The sequence below is a fragment of the Rutidosis leptorrhynchoides genome, chromosome 4 (genome assembly GCF_046630445.1).
Source record: "Rutidosis leptorrhynchoides isolate AG116_Rl617_1_P2 chromosome 4, CSIRO_AGI_Rlap_v1, whole genome shotgun sequence".
NCBI classification, from domain to species: domain Eukaryota; kingdom Viridiplantae; phylum Streptophyta; class Magnoliopsida; order Asterales; family Asteraceae; genus Rutidosis; species Rutidosis leptorrhynchoides.
This window is the reverse complement of record NC_092336.1, coordinates 267,257,860-267,266,802: the sequence shown is the minus strand read 5'-3', so window position 1 is coordinate 267,266,802 and position 8,943 is coordinate 267,257,860. Positions and strand designations below refer to the sequence as shown.

At 30.8% G+C, this 8,943-nt stretch overlaps 1 long non-coding RNA gene across 1 annotated transcript; it reads right to left on the bottom strand.

The window, feature by feature from the left end:
• Positions 1-4,087: 4,087 nt before the first annotated feature.
• Positions 4,088-6,049, bottom strand: LOC139843711 (uncharacterized). The gene is made up of 3 exons (XR_011757689.1): positions 5,760-6,049; positions 4,849-5,634; positions 4,088-4,409 (listed from the first exon to the last, which is right to left on the bottom strand). It is a non-coding gene; the product is annotated as an uncharacterized lncRNA (long non-coding RNA).
• Between the last annotated feature and the right edge of the window lie 2,894 nt (positions 6,050-8,943).

Here is an 8,943-nt window from a genome sequence, read left to right as displayed (position 1 = left end):
TTTCATATTGAACTCTATTTTATGAATCTAAACAGAAAAAGTATAGGTTTATAGTCGGAAAAATAAGTTACAAGTCGTTTTTGTAAAGGTAGTCATTTCAGTCGAAAGAACGACGTCTAGATGACCATTTTAGAAAACATACTTCCACTTTGAGTTTAACCATAATTTTTGGATATAGTTTCATGTTCATAATAAAAATCATTTTCTCAGAATAACAACTTTTAAATCAAAGTTTATCATAGTTTTTAATTAACTAACCCAAAACAGCCCGCGGTGTTACTACGACGGTGTAAATCCGATTTTACGGTGTTTTTCGTGTTTCCAGGTTTTAAATCATTAAGTTAGCATATCATATAGATATAGAACATGTGTTTAGTTAATTTTAAAATTCAAGTTAGAAGGATTAACTTTTGTTTGCGAACAAGTTTAGAATTAACTAAACTATGTTCTAGTGATTACGAGTTTAAACCTTCGAATAAGATAGTTTTATATATATGAATCGAATGATGTTATGAACATCATTACTACCTCAAGTTTAGTAGGTAAACCTACTGGAAGTGACAAGAAATGATCTAGCTTCAAAGGATCTTGGATGGCTTGAAAGTTCTTGAAGTAGGATCATGACACAAAAACAAGTTCAAGTAAGATTTTTACTCGAATTAAGATAGTTTATAGTTATAGAAATTGAATCAAAGTTTGAATATGAATATTACCTTGAATAAGAAAGATAACCTACTGTATATAACAAAGGTTTCTTGATCTTATATGATTACTTGGAATGGATTAGAAAGCTTGGAAGTAAATTAGTAAACTTGAAGGGATTTTTGAAGTGTTCTTGAAGTGTTCTTCCTATGATGATTATAGCTTGATTCTTGAAGTGATTTTTGATGAAGATGATGATTAACTACTGGAAAAATACGTTCATAATAGTGTGTGTGTGTGTTGAGAGAGAATTAGAAAGAGAATTGGAAGTGAAATGGAGTGAATGATGAGTGGTAATTGGTGAGTGGTGAGTGGGGTTAAAAGGAGTTCTAGTTAGTTGACTAGCTCATGGTAGAAGTTAAAATTGATTAGTCATACATGACATAATCAAGAGTGGAATCCCATGCTAGTTCCTATTGGTATATACCCATAGTAAGTACGTTTTGAAGCTGTGTATAATACGGGTAAGAATACGACTAGAATTCTTGATGAAAGAAAAGAATGGGAAAGTAACTGTAACCATTTTCGTTAAGTATGAGTGTTTTGATATATGTCTTGAAGTCTTCCAAAAGTATTTTAATACATCTAAATACACTACATGTATATACATTTTAACTGAGTCGTTAAGTCATCGTTAGTCGTTACATGTAAGTGTTGTTTTGAAACCTTTAAGTTAACGATCTCAATTAATGTTGTTAACCCATTGTTTATTATATCTAATGAGATGTTAAATTATTATATTATCATGATATTATGATATATTAATATATCTTAATATGATATATATACATTTAAATGTCGTTACAACGATAATCGTTACATATATGTCTCGTTTCGAAATCTTTAAGTTAGTAGTCTTGTTTATATGTATATAACTCATTGTTAATATACTTATGGAGATACTTACTTATCATAATCTCATGTTAACCATATGTATATCCATATATATATATCGTCATGTCGTTTTTACAAGTTTTAACGTTCGTGAATCGCCGGTCAACTTGGGTGGTCAATTGTCTATATGAAACATATTTCAATTAATCAAGTCTTAACAAGTTTGATTGCTTAACATGTTGGAAACATTTAATCATGTAAATATCAATCTCAATTAATATATATAAACATGAAAAAGTTCGGGTCACTACACCCGCCAGCTCGACCCCAGCCAGGGGCTCTGCCCCTTGGACCCCTCTATCGGGGGCGCTGCCCCGAATCCCCGTCATAATCAAGATAAGTTCAAACAATTGTGCACTCCACACTTTCCCAAACTTGTTCGATATTTATCAAGGTTATTTTTGGTTAACAAATTAATCCCATTACACTTAAATCATATTGGTGACACAAATCACCAACAATGAATATATCTTGATATGATATATATACTTTAAAATGTCGTTACAACGATAATCGTTACATATATGTCTCGTTTTCAAAATTCTTAAGTTAGTAGTCTCATCTTACTTGTATAGTTCATTGTTAATACACTCAATGATATACTTAATTATCATTTTATCATGTTAAATATAGTATATCAATATCTTAATACAATACATATGTATTTAGTAAGACGTTATTATAACGATAATCGTTATGTATATCGTTTCGAGCTTCATAATTCAATATTCTCATTTTTTATGTATATCACACATTGTTAATATACTTGTTGAGATACTTACTTATCATAATCTCATGTTAACCATATATACGTCCATATATATATATCATCATGTCATTTTTACAAGTTTTAACGTTCATGAATCGCTGGTCAACTTGGGTGGTCAATTGTCTACATGAAACTCATTTCAAATAATCAAGTCTTAACAAGTTTGATTGCTTAACATGTTAGAAACATTTAATCATGCAAATATAGTTTTCATTTAATATATAATTATGTAATAATCATGGAAAAGTTCGGGTCACTACAGTACCTACCCTTTAAATAAATTTCGTCCCGAAATTTCAAGCTGTTGGAAGTGTTGACGCATCTTCTGGAAATAGGTGCGGGCACTACAAGAAAAATGCTCCTATAGGACCCCCAATTTGGTCATATAAAGTCACTTTATAGGACATTTGCGCTTGATAGGACCTACCAATGGGGGTTGTATCTAACGCAGTCGTATAAAGTATTGAAATTAAAAAGTGTCCTAAAAGGTCATAAGATTATGAAACCAATGATCAGGTCCTATAATATAATTAACAACCACAAAGAAAGGTCCTTAAAATACATATTAGGAGTCACTTTTTGAAAATGAGACATACACAAGGCATCTCAAAAAGTAAAAGTATATGATATAAGTACCAACGAAAGTGTCCTAATAAAAAGTTATAATTCGTAAGGACCAAAATAATGGTCCTATTGTAAAAAATAATACATTAGTACAATAAACAAAGTCCTAATCTAACGATACACTAGTTTGGTACCAAAGGAAAAAGTCCTAATATGCACATATTTTACTTTAGTACCACATAAAGGGTCCTAATACAATGATTTTTAAGGATAGAACCACTAAAAGAAGTCCTAATATAAATATTTGAAACGTTAAAACCACAAAATAGGTCCTAATATATAAAGATATGATACTTTAGTACCAAATAAAGGGTTCTAATATAATTATTATTAAGGTTAGTACCACTAAAAAATGTCCTAATAAAAGTATTTCACACCTTAAAACCAAAAAATGGGTCCTAATAAATAATAATATGATACTTTAGTACCACACAATGGGTCCTAATATAAAGAGTTTTAAAATTAGTACCACTAAAAAGTCCTAATATAAATATCTCAAAAACCTTAAAACCACAAAATTAGTTCTAATATATAAAGGTATGTTACTTTAGTACCACATAAAAGGGTCCTAATACAATGATTTTCAAGGTTAGTACCACTAAAAAAGGTCCTAACATAAATAATATTATTAAACTTAGAACTTAGAAATGAGTCCTAATATATACTCCGTAATAGTATGTTACTTTAGTACCATTAAAAAAAGTCCTAATATAATGATATTATATCAAGTTTATATGACATAATTATAAAGCGTCCTATCAAGTCATAGTAGTTTTTCGGATCGATATTTGAATCTGGTTCGAATATTAGGTTCTGGTTCCGGTTCAGATTCCGATCCGATTCAAATATTTGGGCCCGGATAAGATAATCGGATCCGAATCGGATTATCGGGTCCAGTTCAGTTATTCAGGTCTAGTAGGGGTATCCGCATTTGGGTCTGGTTTTCGAATTTTGAGCGGTTCCGGTTTTTATTTAATATAATTATGAACACCCAATTAATATTTTATACTGAAAAATATATGAAATAAAACATAATTATATTTCAATAAATTGTTTTCATAACATGAAAAACACTAAACATGAAAAATTCATAAATAATCCAACATATAAGGATTTCAAATAACATTTGACAAAGAAAGTAAAGACAATGAAAAACAACGCACAACGTCTTGGATTAACTATTATCTTTATTAATCTAAGGTACCGCCTGCAAATAAACCATCCATATATTTATAAGCATAAAAGTGCATGTTATAAAAATTGATATTATCACAAATGGATCGTATCGTTTGATTGGGACTGCCAAATGGATCATCTTCCGATGTGGAAAAGAGCAAGAATCCTAATTTCATACACAACTACGTACAACGCTTATAACGCCCATGCAGATTCCCAGTTCCGGAATTCCTGAATGAAAGCACTGTATAAATATATATCTATATTAGCGAGAAACAACAGACAATTTTTTTAAGCCATAAACAATAGATGGATTTATTCAATAATAATAAATGGGTCGATGTGAGTTAATATTCCAATAATAATAGGTCAGATCAAGATATTAGCTTAAAATGGGCAGATTAGACCAACTTGAGTCAAAAGTGTATTCTTTTATGCATAAAACCTTTAAGTCATTTCATTTAAAAAAGTTAGGATGTACTCCAATTGTTTTTTAAAACATTAGTTACAAACTAATTAGAAGGATTGAACATTTTTTACAGCAAGTGTTTAGCATCAACGCAGCCAGATTTATTTCAATTCTCATCTTGAGCCGTTAACCAACCCATCCGCCCTACCCACTTGCCACCTCTACAGGAAGCTAATGCAAAAATATGAGAGCTCAAACTAGACATGAAACATACTTTGAAGATTTTTCAAATGCCTGGTATGACTCAACCAAATGCCCGACCCTATAACTTTGCATAGCCCTAAAATTGATATGCCCACCTTCCTTCATCATCCCGTGACTCTGCACACATAATAACAATATAATTTGTAATCATACAAATATAAGTGCAACCTACACCAACAAACTCTAACTTTGACTTTTTGAAACTCAAAACCAGACATGTACGGAGTACATATTAAAAACAATATATACTTATCAGGGGAGAATATATCACATCACCGACGAGGCTACAACACAGCATGAGCTTTTGTGAAGGTTTTTTCAGGATCATTTGAGAACTCAATGTAAATTTCAAGCAAATTTGTTACAACAACTATAGCTTTTCCCATGCTACGGTATATCATGATTATCTCTTCCTAATAATAGCAATTCAATGAAGTTGATTCACGCTAGATCAACATATTATCTTTTGTGGTGTAAAAAGGGATTACGTAAATTTCACTTTAATGATAACCTATTTCATGTATAAGGTTGTATGCACTAGAACTCTACGTTTGAACAGCTAATGACCCATATAACCCATTTGACTTGTTTTCTATTTAGCTAAATCTTGACACTTAGTGCAGCCCTAGCTAACCCATTTATAAGTCAATGGGTCCAAACTCAAAAATGTCATATCTACCGTTACGCTGTTACACGAGTTGCCTATGATATTACGTTCATAGAAACCGCCTACGTACAAAAATGGAACCTCTACGATAGACAACTCTACACCAAGATCCCATGTTACAACCATTGCCTGGAATAAAAAAGCAAAGCAATAACATATTAACATCAATAGCAGAATGTTAGAACGTATAACAGTAAGTATACACGCATACTAAATCAAATTTAACACTTTAAAAGGTAACCAAACCAACATACCTCCAAGGCTAGCTGATTTCAAAGATGCACTTTGAGTGGTCAGTATTCATTTTTATACTCAGCTGACAATATTAACACAAAATATATATCAAAATATAACATTAATATGAAAATTCTGACTTTGAGTTGGATTTTTCTTTCTAGCGTGTGTGGGTGCAAATGATGAGGGTCGTTGAAATAAATGATCCGCTAATGCAAATTTGTCGTTCAAAAAAATATATATATACTCCCAATATACCTGCATTTTCTATAGTTTGACAACATAATGAAGTAATTATAATAAAATTCTCCCAATATACTATTTACATTAAGGGAACAAATGGGAATAAAATTTTGTTTTTGTTTGAGATTTTAAATTGTTTACTTGAGAGATTAAATGAAAATTTAAAAACTTAAAAATGATATTAGGAGGGTGATGTTATACGAGGTGTATATGAAATAGCTTTATTTTTACAACTAAATACTATTAAATACGATACAATTTTATACAAGATATTTATTTATTTATAGAATGGATATACTTAAACCTTGCTACAACACTTATAGGCAGTGTACCTAATCGTACAGTGGTGTAGTTTTTAGTAAGTCCGGTTCGTTCCACAGGGAATCTTTAAACAAAGCTTAACGCTATATTAGTTTTAATTTATAAAAATACAAATATATATATAAGTAATATTATTATTATAAAGGGGGGTTTTTACCGTTTAATGACCGTTTGTCGATTTTAAAACTTAGTCGCAGTTAAAACCTAATGTAAAATATTAAAAATAAATATAACTTAATTTAAAGCGTAAAGTAAATAACGATAATGAAATTGCGATAAATAAAAGTGCGATAAAATGAACTTGCAATAAAAAAAATACGATAATTAAAAGTGCAATTAAATACAATGACAATAAATAAAAGTACGAACATTAGAAGTGTAATTAAATATAAAATAAAGGAAATTAAATATAAAATAAAAGAATCATGCTTATTTAAACTTCCGTAATCATGATGTTTGACGTGTTGATTTTAGTTTTATGCCCATGGGTTAATTGTCCTTTGTCCTGGATTATTTAATATGTCCGTCTGGTTTTTGTCCATAACAGTCCATCAGTCATAAATATAAAGTGCGAGTATCCTCGTCAAATTATCCTTATACCCGAAGTCAAATATTCCAACTAATTGGGGACTTAAACTGTAACAAGGTTTTATTACTTTGTTTAATAATTACACCAGGATATCGACTGCGTGTAACCCAAGGTTTTAATACTTTGTTATCAATTATGTCAAGTGTCCTTGTACATAATTTTACCCCTGTATTAATAATTCCATAGAATATTAATCCATTTCCGTATCTGGTTAAATGAACGATTATTCGTACATATAAATACCCCATCGTGTCCGATCGAGTGTATATGGTTATTTATAGGGACGTCCAATTGTAAATCTTCATATTAAAATTAACAAACTATCATTTAGTTAAACAAATATAAAGCCCATTAATAGCCCATAGTCTAATTTCCACAAGTGTCGTTCTTTTGTCCAAACCCCAATTATGGTATAAAGCCCAATTACCCAATTTTAGAAATTAGCCCAACATCATGATTACTTCGGTATTAAATAAGCATAATAATAATTTAGCTACGAGACATTAATGTAAAAAGTTGAACATAACTTACAATGATTAAAAATAGCGTAGCATTACACGGACAGAATTTCGATTTACACCCTTACAACATTCGCTAACATACCCTTATTATTAGAAATTAAAATTAAAATATATATATATATATATATATATATATATATATATATATATATATATATATATATATATATATATATATATATATACGTTTAGATAGAGAGATTAAAGGATATATAAAACGTTCAGAATGCGCGAGCTTTTATAGGCATTTTCAGAATTTGGGGCTCCGCGAGTCGCGGCCTTTTTGCACTACAAACTCCGCGAGTCGCGGAGTTCGTAAATCCAGCTCACATAAGTTTGGATCCTAGTCTGCCGACGGTTTTAATATATAAATATAATATATATATATATAATTTATATAATTAATTATATATTATATTATATTTATATACATATTTAACTTGTAATTTTTAGTCCGTTGCGTCGAGCGTTGAGAGTTGACTCTGGTCCCGGTTTCGAATTTTCGAACGTCCTTGCGTACAATTTAATTGTACTTTGCGTTTTGAATCTTGTACTCTTGTAATTTTTAGACGTTTCTTATCAATAATTGAAACCATTTTGATTGTACTTTGTACTTTTGAGCTTTTTGGTCGTTTGCGTCTTCAATTCATCGAATCTGTCTTTTGTCTTCACCTTTTATTATTTAAACGAATATCACTTGTAAATAGAACAATTGCAACTAAAAGCTTGTCTTTCTTGAGGGATAATGCTATGAAATATATGTTCGTTTTTAGCATTATCAAATATTCCCACACTTGAGTGTTGCTTGTCCTCAAGCAATATAGTCTTGAATTACTAGAATCACTTCTTTATTCTTCACACTTTGTACATCAGTGATTTCTTTACGGCGGTATAAACAATGGTAGTAACGATGTGGTTTACAGTCCCACATGACTATAAAAATTTAGATCCATTAAGGAAATTGGATCTTTATGAAAACATTTGATCTTTTTGAAAATTCAATCTAGTTTTTACCCTAGATAAGTTTTCCGGAATAACCCTTCACCGGTGTTTGCAAATTCTTTTTGTGGGTTTAGTGGGTTTCAGATTTAAAAATTTTAGCTCAAAACTTGCGGTTTTGTGTCACCCACTTGCTAACCTTGTATTGGGAAAGCAACACGTCCAGTATACTTGCTCCGTATATTACCTTTCGGTAAACTACCGTCCGGTTGTAAAGGAAAGCGTTGAACAAGCAACTGTTAAGGCAATGTCCCCTGACATTCTTTTAATTATGGTCTATAACGTATCGGATGCAATTACTATCCTTGGTAGGAGCAATAGTAAAGCTCACCCTTATAATTTTTCGGTCTGGAACAAGGTCCTGTCTTTGACCATGCTATGCAACCACCGTTCTTACGGTTGACACCCGATTTGGTTCAGGTGACCTAATGAATTCCAGGTGAATTCCTAGGATTTTACGTTCAATGGTAATGAACGCATTGAAAATAGGTTTTCAGAAAACAAATCGGTTTGAAATTTTGATCAAAATAT